The sequence below is a fragment of the Schistocerca gregaria genome, chromosome 1 (genome assembly GCF_023897955.1).
Source record: "Schistocerca gregaria isolate iqSchGreg1 chromosome 1, iqSchGreg1.2, whole genome shotgun sequence".
NCBI classification, from domain to species: domain Eukaryota; kingdom Metazoa; phylum Arthropoda; class Insecta; order Orthoptera; family Acrididae; genus Schistocerca; species Schistocerca gregaria.
Genome location: NC_064920.1, coordinates 573,265,239 through 573,278,954, shown reverse-complemented (window position 1 = coordinate 573,278,954; position 13,716 = coordinate 573,265,239). Strand labels below are relative to the sequence as shown.

At 42.4% G+C, this 13,716-nt stretch overlaps 1 protein-coding gene across 1 annotated transcript in view; it reads left to right on the top strand.

Moving 5' to 3' along the window:
• The window catches only part of LOC126356542 (uncharacterized), a 75,086-nt gene that overhangs the window by 27,882 nt on the left and 33,488 nt on the right, over positions 1–13,716 (top strand). The gene's annotated exons all lie outside the window — the stretch shown is intronic.

The following is a 13,716-nucleotide window of genomic DNA, read 5'->3' as shown; positions in this document are numbered from 1 at the left end:
CCAGAAACACTTCAAATAAATAATCAATGACCATCAATGAGGTTTCATTCAATTCCATCAGAAAATGAAGTATTAAAAAATTCCTTGAGAGATACAGGCATTCTTCACATATTAAGTGGACTTGTACTGTATTAATGTTTCTATTGACAGGAACAGCATGCTTTGTGCAGCTTGGCATCTTGTTCAGATGCACACTTTTTGAAAGTGGTCTAGCAGCAGCAGTTCCACAGTGAATGTTCTGTTTAGACAATCCATGCAATACTTGTAAGGACACGGTTCTACCTAGATACACACTAATTGGATAGATGAAAAATCTACTCACCAAGTGGCCGCAGGACACACACATAACACAGTTTTAATTGGCAAGCTTTCGGAGCCAGAGGCTCCTTCTTCAGGCAGGAGCGTTGAAGGGGAAGGAACAGGGGTGAAGGAACAGGGGTGAAGGAAAAGGACTATAGAGGTCTAGGAAAGGGGTAGATTATGGGAAAGTCACTGTGAACCGTGGATCAGGGGAAACTATCCTATGGGACGAGAAGGAAAGACTGATCGTTGGGCACTGCATCAGACAAGATTTGACAACCTGAGAGCTTAGAGGTGGAAGACAGGGCAATATGCAGACAAACATTACTGCTTAAATATCATGCATGAGTTAATAAGAGTGAAATGTAAAGTCCATTGTACATAACAGAGATGAGAGGGTGATCGTGAAAAATAATGGGAAAGACAATGAAAGGTGTAGAAAACTAAAACACAGTGAAGCAAAGAGTAGTTATTGTGAATAAATGCTGAGACGGTAGAAATTAATCTAAATTAAGACCTGGTGGGTAGTGAGAACCAAGGACATTTTGTAGTACTAGTTCCCACCTGTGGAATTCTGAGAAACTGGTGTGTGGGGGAATAATCCCAATGGCGTGTTTGGTGCTACAGGTGCCAAGGTCACAAATGTCATGTTGTAGAGCATGTTCTGTAACAGGATACTGCAAGTTGCGAATATACACCCTCTGCGTATTCCCGTTCATTCTAATTGATAATTTGGTGGTAGTCATGCCGATGTAGAAGGGGCAAACAATGTTTGCGTATTAGATGGTATATGACGCGTTGTCGCAGGTGGCTCTCCCTTTGATAGTATTTGTTTTGCCAGTTACAGGGCTGTTAAAGGTGGTGGTAGGAGGGTGCATAGGACAAGTCTTGCGCCAAGGACTGTCACTGGTGTAGGAGCCATAGGGTAGGGTGATGGACGCTGAAGGAGCATAGGGTCTGACAATCATATTGCGAAGATTGTGAAGGCGGCCAAAATTTCAGACGGAATGGAGCCCATTTCAGTACGTTTTTTAGGAAGTCATGGCCATGTCGAAGTAACTGATTAACACATTCGGGACCAGGATAATACTGAGTCACCATTGGTGTGCTCCGAAGCTGGTGGTTTTTTTAGGGATCAGCAGTACCAGGTTTGGATATGATGGCCCAGGAAATCTGTTGTTTTAGTGTAAGAATGAGGTGAGAATGGTGCTGTAAAGAGACTACATCCGAACAAATATGTTTGCTTTGGATGCCTAAGATGTGTGGAAGGGAATGTTTGACATGGAAAGAATGGCAAGTGTCAAAATGTAAGTACTGTTGTTTGTTGGTAGGTTTAATGTGGACAGAAGTATGTAGCTGGCCTTTGGTGAGGATGAGATCAACACTAAGGAAAGTGACGTGGGATTTGGAATAGGACCATGTGAAATTTAATTGGAAGAAAGTATTCAGAGATTCCAGACATTTCAGCAGGTCAGTCTCACCATAAGTCCATATGATAAAGATATCATCAATATATCATCAATATATCTAAAGAAAACCAGAAGCTGAAGGCTTACGGATCCCAGGAAACACTCCTCCAAGCGACCCATGGAAAGATTGGCATAGGAAGGAGCCATCCTGGTTTCCATGGCTGTATCCCTGATATGTTTGTATGTCTGCTCTAAAAGGCATAGTTGTTGGTCAGTATAAAGTTGATTAAGGTGAGTAGGAAGGATGTCATAGGTTTGGAATGAGGTGGGTGCTGACAGAAAATGTTCAGCAGCAGACAGAGATACCATGTACGTGGGGGGTGTTGGTATAGAGGGAGGTGTCATCACTGGTGACAAGCAAGGTATGTGGTGGAGTGGGACGGGCATGGATTTGAGATGATCTAGAAAATGGTTGAAATATTTGATGTCTTTGTATTATGGGTTGCAGGTGTTGATCAACTAAAGCAGTGGGGGTGCATGGTTTAGGTGCTATGAGAAGTTCTAGTGAGGGGCCTGATGTCTTAAGGAGGGACTGCAGGTCAGTTTGAATTACAGGGATGGGATATTGTTGACAGATGCTGTATGTAGAAGTGTCAGACGGCTGGCATTTACCTTCAGTAACATACGCCTTTCAGTCAAGTACTACAGTGGTATATCTTTTGTCTGCTGGGAGGATGATGATAGTCGTCAGCCTTTAAGGAATGTAGAGCCTGGAGTTCTGCAGAGCACAGGTTAGGGTCATGTTGTAGGGACCTGAAGAAGGGTTGTGAAGCAATGCTGGACATGAGGAATTCTTGTAGGTGGTGGTTGTGAGGTAGTGGTGGTGGATAAGTTTGGATCGTGGTTTGAACTTTTCAAGGCAGGGTTCAGTGTCTGGTTTGCTGTTGGAAAGGTTATGGGATTGGGTTACAAAGTAATATTTCCAATGGATATTACATATGAAGAAAAGTAGGTCCTTCACCAAAGCAGCATGATCAGATGCAGTTTTAGGGCTGAAAGTGGGGCCCTAGATAATACAGATAATTTAGGACGGGAGAGTGGTTTAGATGAGAGGTTACGGACACTATACTGTTTTGACTGGTTCTTGGGATCATGGATTATTCCAGGTCTGGGAAGCAATGGTGAAGGCTGTGGGATGTTAGAGGTTGGCCAAGCTCATTTTGTAAGAGAGGAGTGGTGGTTGATGGTGTGGATGTTTAGGGAGCTGTAGAGGTACAGGAAGGGAAACACCACTGTTCAGGTAGTTTAGGAGAAGGTGGGATAGCTTTTTGAGGTGAAGTTTGGCATGTTGTTGCGGTTTGAAGTCGCCTTGGCAGATAATACCATTCAAGGAAACATGAAGGGGCAGGTAACAGCAGGATTTTGTAGGAGGAGAGAAGTCTGGTAGAGTGGAAATTAACTGATGAGGCATAAAGACCACAGTATATATGGGTATGAGCAAGAGATTGCTGTATTTGAAAATGTAAAAGAGCTCGGTGTAGGGTAGGATTGCATCCAGAAACAGGGACTTTCAATGTTAGGTCTTTTGGAGTAACTCCAAGGGACAAACAGGTTCCTAGAAACAGAATGTGGGATTTTAGTTTTTATAGTGTAAAGACATGTTTTCGAAAAGAAGGGATATATTGTGAGATGTGATTCATCATGGCAAGAGAGGGTGTTTGGAGAGTTATAAATCTGCATTTGATCATGCTGCTTTGGTGGAGGATGTACTTCGCTTCACGTGTAATATCCATTGGAAATATCACTTTGCAACCCAATCCCAAAACCTTTCCAACAGCAAACCTGACATTGAACAGTTCAGTCCACGATCCCAACTTGATCCACCACCACTACCTCACAATCATCCCTTACAAGCTTTATGAGAATTCCTCTTATTCAGCATTGCTTTACAACCTCTGACAACATTCCCTCAGGTCCCTACAACATGACCCTAACCTGTCTTCAACAGAACTCCAGGCTCTAAATTCCCTAAAAGCTGATGACTCCATCATTATCCTCCCAACAGACAAAGGATCTACCACTGTAGTACTTGACTGAAAGGAGAATGTTACTGAAGGTCAATGCCAGCTGTCTGACAGGTCTACATAAATAGTCTGTCGTCAAAAAAGATCCTATCCCTGTGATTCAAACTGACCTGCAGTCTCTAATTTACGTTAATTTCTTCCATCTCAGCATTTCTTCGCTATAACTACTCTTTGCTTTCTCCGTTTTAATTTTCTAAATCTTTCATTGTCTTTCCTGTCTATTTTTCACTGCCCCTCCTCTCACCTCTGTTATGTATAATGCACTTAGCTTTTCACTCTTATTAACTTATGTGTGATGAGTGATCTCTCTCTGCATATTACCCTGTATTTCACCTTTAAGCTCACAGGTTTTCAAATCTCGTCTGATGCAAACCCCAACAATCAATCTTTCCTTCTTATCCCATACAGTAAATCACTCCCCGACCTGCGGTTCTGGGAGACTTTCCCAAAATCTATCCCTTCTCCTAGGCCTCTCCAGTCCTTTTCCTTCACCTGTCTTCCTTCCTCTTCATCCCCTCTGCCTGGAGGAGGAGCCACTGGCTCCAAAAGCTTGGCAATTACAACTGCCACTTGGTGAGTAGATTTTTTATCCATCATCATCATCAGTGTTCTGCCTAAAGGCAGGTTTTCACATAGTAGTTCTCCATGCTGTCCGGTCTTCTGCCATCCTCTTCAGGTCTGCATAATTTCCTCTTCCCTTTATGTTGTCTATCATCTTGTATCTCCTTCCTCTCAGTCTTCTCCCACAAACCAATTCTTCCAAAGCATCTACTAGCAAGCACTAACTTCTCAATGAATGTCCCAACCAGTTCTTTTTCCTTTCTCTTACAACCTTCAGCAGACATCTTCCCTCACCAACCCTTTCCAATACTCTTTCATTACTCACTCTTTACATCCATCTTATTCTCTACATATCCACATCTCAAATGCTTCGAGCTGTTTTTCATCCTCTCGTCTGTGTGCATGTTTCTGCCGCATATAGTGCCACACTCCAGACAAAACGTTTGCCAAGCCTCTTCCTCCTTCGCTATTGCAATTCGAGTTTTCAGCTTCTGGTTAACATCTAAAGTCTTCAGTTATTGTGCTTCCGAGATATTTAAATTCACTTACTTGGCTAATGGTAGATTGTCCTATTTTAATATTGGACAGTCTGCATCTTGTACTGATGGCCATACTCTTTGTTTTTGCCGTGTTTATTTGCATCCCATTTTCCACACAAGCTTCATTCAGATATTTGAGCATGTTATTCAATGTCCGCTAACTTTCTGCCACTAATACCATGTCATCAGCAAAATCTTATACATTCTATTCTCTTTCCACCAATACATATTCCTGTTTGCCCATCTAAGCTTTTCGCAACAATCTCTTCAAGGTATACGTTAACCAACAGTGGGGAAAGGCAACAACCTTGTCTAACACCTCGTCCAATGCTGCTGCCTTATGACATTTCATTTCCATTCCTTATCCTTACTTTCTGGTGTAAATATAGATTCTGTATCGGTCGTCTCTCTTTCCGATCTACTCTTTTCCTCTTCAAGATATCCATCAGCTTGTTCCACTGAACTCTGTCAAAAGTCTTTTCTAAATCTATAAAAACAGCAAAGATTTCTCTACCCTTTTCCATATATCTTTCCCCTATAGTTCTTAGCAGGCCAATAGCATCTCTTGTTTTTTTTTCCTCTTCTAAATCCGAACTTCTCCTCTACAATCCCTCTGTCCAGCTTGCCATATAACCTTCTATTCAACACTCTCAGCAAGACTTCATCTGCATGAGAAATTAGACTGATGGTCCAGTGCTCTTAACATATTTTTAGTGTTTCTCTTTTTCTCTATTGGTAACATAACTGTTGCAGCGAAGTTCTTTTTATCTATCAAATTACATAATTTTGTCAATTATTGATTGTTTTAAGATGAGCAGTACATTTTGAGGCAGTGGTCTTAAATACACTTCTGTCTGGTAGAAAATTATCATTTCTTCTACATTTAATAGGGTATTTCCATAAACTGGCACTTTTGTGGCTGTAGCTAATGGTACATGTGGATACCCAAAATAGCTGTCTTCATTTATCTTAGGTGCAGTCTGTTAGGACTGATAAGATGCAAGATAATATTGAAAAGACACAAATGTTGCACATAAAAATCAGAAGACAGAGTCAATAAATATACTTATTGCATTAATTTCATATCACTTTTACCAAACCTTGGAAATCAGATGTATGTATATTGGCATATTTATTATTATAAGCACTTACAGTTCAGTCCATGTATTATATTTTTAAGGGTTCCTCACAGCAGTGATTAACTGATTTAATGTGACATTCACTCCCCCCTCTCCCTTTTCCCCCTTATATTCTGCATGTGCCATACGCATACTCTGCACACAAAGAAGGTAGGTCACTTCAGAAATGCTGTTACTGTTTAACATGGAGCGTAAGATGTGACGGAAATGTGAGGTGCTCTGTGGACAGCTGATTTTAGTGAACAATGACAGAACAATGGCAGACAACATGTTTTGTAGCCCTGAATTTAAATTCGTCTCTCACCCTACCAACAACCTTATGGTGTGCATTATATCCAAGAAAACAGCAGTCGCAATTTGCAGCAGAACTAAAAATCACAATTGCTTTGTTTATGGCAATGAAAGCCAACCTGTACAATCAAAATCAAGCCATAAAAATTTCAGTCTGAATATCAAGACTGAAAATTTTCAATTTCAGTACTAAAGCAAACTGTAATTTCCCACTGTCATTGGTTACCTGAAACTATCTTCACACTGGCTACATGAGCTGTTGCATTACCAACCGATGAACAGTATTGGTTGGCACTTGGTTGCTGATTATAGGAGACAAAGGCACAAAAAGAATCATGGGAAGAAAAATGAAAGCAAATAATAAATCTACGATGATGAAAATGACACAACTAAGTATTAGATACAAAAAAATTGCATTTTGACCAGTTACTTGACTAAAAATAATAATCAAATTTTTGTTATTAGATTTAGAAATAAAAAAAATCACACCATTTGACAAGATTCAAACCCATGTTCTACTGCACATCGTGTTTAAATGCTAACCAGTCCACTACTGCATGTTGTCACATTTAGACTCTGGTGACCCAGTTGCAGTGATGAATTACAGCGTTCATATTTCGGCTTCATGCAATGTCATAGGAAGCTTATCTGCTGTAAGCCAATCTCCATGATTATAACAACACTATATGTGACAGTGAGTCGCATCTTGTGTGAAAGGATCTAGTAGTGTTTGGTTAGTGCTGGTGTGGGTATTGCATGTGATGAAATACAAAATAGAAGGGCAAGACTAAGGTTTTGGCATCCAAACAGATCAAGAAAGAAAGCCAGGCAGGGAATCTGAAGTGAACTGACCAGTTTTGGCAGTTTGGTAATGACAAATGGTTTAAATGTGATGTTAAGTGTCCTGGTTGGGGGAGACCAGTTCCAATGCGTGAAGCGTCAACTATCAAGTAATTTTAATTGGGCTATCGTCATTCCCTTTTCTGTTCCTCTCATAAATAGTGTAAACAATTGTCAGTATGGCTCCATATTAGCCCCAATTGCTCTTCTCTTGTCAACACGTATGTTGGGAGCAGGAAAATTTTTGTGAAATTTCCAAGTTTTCTCAGTGTTTTGCAGAAAGAATATCATTTTCCTTCCATCACATTCCCATCTGCATTGACAAAGCATCTCCATAATATTCACTTGTTGATTAAACCTGCAGGTAAGAAATGTAGCTGCACACTTCTGAATTGCTTTGTTGGCTTCCTTTATTGTGACCTGATGGGAATCCGAGGCACTTGGAACAGTACTCAAGGAAGGGCTACAGTAGTGTTCTATGTATGATCTCCTTCGTAGATGAGCTACACTTCCCTAAAATAATTCCAATAACACAAAGTTGATTATTTGCCTCCCTTCTACTGTTCTTACATGCTCGATTATTTGCCTCCCTACTACTGTTCTTACATGCTCTCTCCATTTAGTATCGCTTTGCGCATTACACCTAGATATTTAACTGATGTGATGATTGAGTTAAGCAACACATTACAAACACTATATTCAAATTAAAAAAAATTGCTTTTCCTACTCGCATGCGCTAGCTTACATTCTTGTCCATTTAGAGCAAGCTGCCATTCATCACACAAAGTAGAAATTCTAAGTCATCTCGTATCTTCTGTAGTCACTCAGTGATGACACTTTACCACACACTGCAGTGTCATCGACAGTCACTTATTGCTGCTCATCCTGCTCATCAGATCATTTATGTGTATAGAGAACAAGGGCAGTCATAGCACAATTTCTTAGGGCAACCCTCACTATACCCTTGTGTCAGATAAACATTCATCATTCAAGATGAGGTAATCTGCCTGTTTCACTTCATCCATGGTTCACAGGATGATGTGTGAGTAAAAGGCAAGCTGAGTTGTGCATGAGCAATGCCTTGTAAATCTTGCTGATTTGTGTACAGAACCTTTCTGTCCCAAGGATTTTTCTTTATATTTGAACTTAGAATATCCTCAAGAATTCTGCAGCAAACTGATGTTAAGGATATTAGTCTGTAATTTTGTGGTCCATTCTTTTGCCCTTCTTGCACACAGGTATCACCTGTGCTTTTCTTCCTGTAGTTTGGGACTTTGTGATGCGCTAGAGATTTACAATGAATGTAAGCTAAGCAAGGGGCCAGTGCTGATGAGTACTTCTTAAAACTGAGTTGGGGTCTATCTGCACTTGGTGACTTACTTGTCTTCGACTCTGAATTGCTTCTCAATGTCAGGGATACATATTTCTAAGTCCTCCTCCATATTGGAGCCTGCGTGACAGTCAAACAATGGTATGTCTGTATGGTGCTTTTTAAATGCAAAATTTAAAATGTGAGCTTTCCTTTTGCTGTCTTCTATTGACATACCAGACTGATATTGGCTGGATAGAAGCCTTTGACCCATTTAGAGATTTTACATAGATCCAGATTTTTCTCAGGCTCTTGGCAAGATTTTTCACTAAGGTATGACTGTGGAAGGTGTCATATGCTTTGCACAATGATCTTTTTATAAGCACATAAATTTCTGCCAACATTGGGGGCGGCTCCACTCAAATACTCGTCGGATTTGTTCCACTGTTTGTTCAGGAATGCGTGGCTGGTCAGGAACTCTACACCATACCGATTACATCTAGCACTGTTTCAGTTACCTAGTGACATTTGTCTCAGTATTATTACAAGTTAAAATTGGGTCATTCTTTTTGGAACACACACACACACACACACACACACACACACACACACACACACACACACACACACACACACGGCTGCCATACCTGACCACTACAGCCAGAATACAGCTGTTGCATTGAACTCTAAAGCAATCTGGAGTGGGGCAGAAGTGAATCAGTGATTTCCTGGTGGAAGGCCACTGCCATTTGTCTGACTCTTCCACCTACAAACTCTGCCAGAGTGGTTCCATCGCGGAAGACCAACATAACCACCAATCCCTATTTAAAGCCTTAGGCTCTTCCCAGAACCTTTCCCCTGTATCCATTTACCTCCTCACTCCTATGTCACCCTGCTTACTTTCCCTTCTACATGCCTCCTATAATGCACATACTCAACAATCCCGGATGTCCCACTGTAGCTGGTTATTGTGCCCATGCCGAAAGAATTTCGGCTGTGGCTGACCATCACCTTCTACCAGTTGTCTGAAATCTAGCTTCCATGTCAAAGATAACAACCATTTCCTTCACTGACTGTCCATCATCCTCCTACCTTTACCTCCTGGATCCCTGCTTGTTGCTGTTGACACCACGTCCCTATACATCAAAATAACTTGTGCCCATGGTCTTGATACAATTGGACACTATCCCTTCCAACGTCCTTCAGACTCCAAACCCACTGCGTCATTCCACATACACTTTAATAATTTTATCCTTACACACAACTGTTTCTGCTTTGAAAGAAAGGTATACAAACAAATATACACTCCTGGAAATTGAAATAAGAACACCGTGAATTCATTGTCCCAGGAAGGGGAAACTTTATTGACACATTCCTGGGGTCAGATACATCACATGATCACGCTGACAGAACCACAGGCACATAGACAAAGGCAACAGAGCATGCACAATGTCGGCACTAGTACAGTGTATATCCACCTTTCGCAGCAATGCAGGCTGCTATTCTCCCATGGAGACGATCGTAGAGATGCTGGATGTAGTCCTGTGGAACGGCTTGCCATGCCATTTCCACCTGGCGCCTCAGTTGGACCAGCGTTCGTGCTGGACGTGCAGACCGCGTGAGACGACGCTTCATCCAGTCCCAAACATGCTCAATGGGGCACAGATCCGGAGATCTTGCTGGCCAGGGTAGTTGACTTACACCTTCTAGAGCACGTTGGATGGCACGGGATACATGCGGGCGTGCATTGTCCTGTTGGAACAGCAAGTTCCCTTGCCGGTCTAGGAATGGTAGAACGATGGGTTCGATGACGGTTTGGATGTACCGTGCACTATTCAGTGTCCCCTCGACGATCACCAGAGGTGTACGGCCAGTGTAGGAGATCGCTCCCCACACCATGATGCCGGGTGTCGGCCCTGTGTGCCTCGGTCGTATGCAGTCCTGACTGTGGCGCTCACCTGCACGGCGCCAAACACGCATACGACCATCATTGGCAGCAAGGCAGAAGCGACTCTCATCGCTGAAGACGACACGTCTCCATTCGTCCTTCCATTCACGCCTGTCGCGACACCACTGGAGGCGGGCTGCACGATGTTGGGGCGTGAGCGGAAGACGGCCTAACGGTGTGCGGGACCGTAGCCCAGCATCATGGAGACGGTTGTGAATGGTCCACGCCGATACCCCAGGAGCAACAGTGTCCCTAATTTGCTGGGAAGTGGCGGTGCGGTCCCCTACGGCACTGCGTAGGATCCTACGGTCTTGGCGTGCATCCGTGCGTCGCTGCGGTCCGGTCCCAGGTCGACGGGCACATGCACCTTCCGCCGACCATTGGCGACAACATCGATGTACTGTGGTGGAGACCTCACGCCCCACTTGTTGGGCAATTCGGCGGTACGTCCACCCGGCCTCCCGCATGCCCACTATACGCCCTCGCTCAAAGTCCGTCAACTGCACATACGGTTCACGTCCACGCTGTCGCGGCATGCTACCAGTGTTAAAGACTGCGATGGAGCTCCGTATGCCACGGCAAACTGGCTGACACTGACGGCGGCGGTGCACAAATGCTGCGCAGCTAGCGCCATTCGACGGCCAACACCGCGGTTCCTGGTGTGTCCGCTGTGCCGTGCGTGTGATCATTGCTTGTACAGCCCTCTCGCAGTGTCCGGAGCAAGTATGGTGGGTCTGACACACCGGTGTCAATGTGTTCTTTTTTCCATTTCCAGGAGTGTACAACACCCACCTAATCCAACCTGTTCATGGACCATTTAATGTAAACCTTCCTAGCCTCCCACACCCCCAGTCTGGTTAGGTGTTGATATCTTCATGATCTGGGTTGAGGGTCATGACACTATGTCCTCATTCCTGCAGATCATCACCACCACCTCTCCCATCCCCCACCTGGTCGTCATCCCACTGTGCCGCCTTCTTGGGCATTGACCACCTCCTTTCTGATGGCTCCATCCACACCTCTGTCTACACTAAACCCACCAACATAACTGCATTTTGACAAGTGCCATTTCTTCCATACCAAGGAATCCCTCCCATCCACACTGACCACACGGGGATAGCATATCTGCAGTGACAAGAACATACTTGTACAGAATGCTGAAGGTTTCACAAAGCCTTCACAGACAGGCACTAACCCTGAACCTAGTCTGCAAACAAATTCCCCTTGCCATGTCCTCACACACACCTCCAACTCTCCCACTACGCCCAAGAAACAGTTACGAAAGACTGCCCACTGCATCACCCATACCACCATCGATTGGGCCAGGACTTTGTCATGGCTTTGATTACACAGGCCAACGATGCAAAAACTTTTTTGCTGAAAATGCCTTATTCTTACATTTTTTAGGGTGGGAAATCCAAATATGATACTTAAAAAAACAGTATCACCCGCCATTTCTTCATATTTTACAGTTAAATTAAGTGATTTTTTAAAGAGTTTAACAGCTTTTATATAGTTTAAATAATTTAAAAAGGAGGTGGAATGAATGTAGATGACATTGGTAGTGCTGCTGAAAAACATTTACTGGCAAAAAAGGTCGATTCTATTTTTGTGTTAACAGATGGTGTTTTGTTTATTGTCAACCTAACCTCACTTTCCTCCTTCCTGTACATATTTGTTGGATTGATTTATTTTATTTCATGTTCCATAGGTCCAACTGTGTTGGGTTCACAAGAACGTGGTGATAATCTTATAGCATATACAGACATTTGAGTACATAATTATATAAAAAAAATTATACAGCTAATTCTTTGAGCAGCAATACAGAAAAAAGACGATAGATATTTTCTTAGAATCGTTAAAGCACTATGGAAAAACAGATACAGACACACACAGATACAGAACTCGAGTTAAATAACATTCGTAGTGGCATTATGTCAAATTATATTATATAATATTAAAATTTTACAATTTATTTATTTAAAAGTTCATCAAGACTGTAAAAAGCTTTCTCTAGCAGAAATATTTTTGGTGCTTTCTTAAACTTACTCTTGTTATGAATCTCGGTCTTTATTTCAGGAGGAAGAACATTGAAGAGTTTTGTTCCAGTGTAGGGGACGCCCTTTTGCGCCAAGCTAAAATTTCTATGTTCACTGTGTATGTCATTAATCCTCCTTGTGCTATGCTCATGATAATTACTGTTTGATTGAAATACAGGGTGATTCAAAAAGAATACCACAACTTTAAAAATGTGTATTTAATGAAAGAAACATAATATAACCTTCTGTTATACATCATTACAAAGAGTATTTAAAAAGGTTTTTTTTTTTCACTCAAAAACAAGTTCAGAGATGTTCAATATGGCCCCCTCCAGACACTCAAGCAATATCAACCCGATACTCCAACTCGTTCCACACTCTCTGTAGCATATCAGGTGTAACAGTTTGGATAGCTGCTGTTATTTCTCGTTTCAAATCATCAATGGTGGCTGGGAGGGATGGCCGAAACACCATATCCTTAACATACCCTCATAAGAAAAAATCGCAGGGGGTAAAATCAGGGCTTCTTGGAGGCCAGTGATGAAGTGCTCTGTCACGGGCTGCCTGGTGGCCGATCCATCGCCTTGGGTAGTTGACATTCAGGTAGTTACGGACAGATAAGTGCCAATGTGGTGGCACTCCATCCTGCTGAAATATGAATTGTTGTGCTTCTTGTTCGAGCTGAGGGAACAGCCAATTATCTAACATCTCCAGATACTGTAGTCCAGTTACAGTAGCACCTTCGAAGAAAAAGGGACCAAAAACTTTATTGGCTGAAATGGCACAGAAAACGTTCACCTTAGGCGAGTGACATTCATACTGAGTTGTTTCCCGCGGATTCTCAGTGCCCCATATACAGACATTGCGACGCTTGACTTTCCCGTTAGTGTGGAAAGTTGCTTCATCACTAAACACAATCTTTGAAACGAAAGATTCATCTGTTTCCATTTTAGCAAGGATAAAATCACAGAAATCGATTCTTTTAATCTTATTAGCTGCAGACAGTGCATGAACCAATTTCAGACGATAAGGTTTCATAACTAACCTTTTTCGAAGGACTCTCCATAGAGTTGACTGTGGAATTTGCAGCTATCTGCTAGCTCTGTGAGTCGATTTTCCTGGACTGCTAACAAATGCTTGCTGGATGCGTGCTACATTTTCATCACTCGTTCTCGGCCATCCAGAACTTTTCCCTTTGCACAAATACCCATTCTCTGAAAACTGTTTGTACCAACGTTTAATACACCACCTATCAGG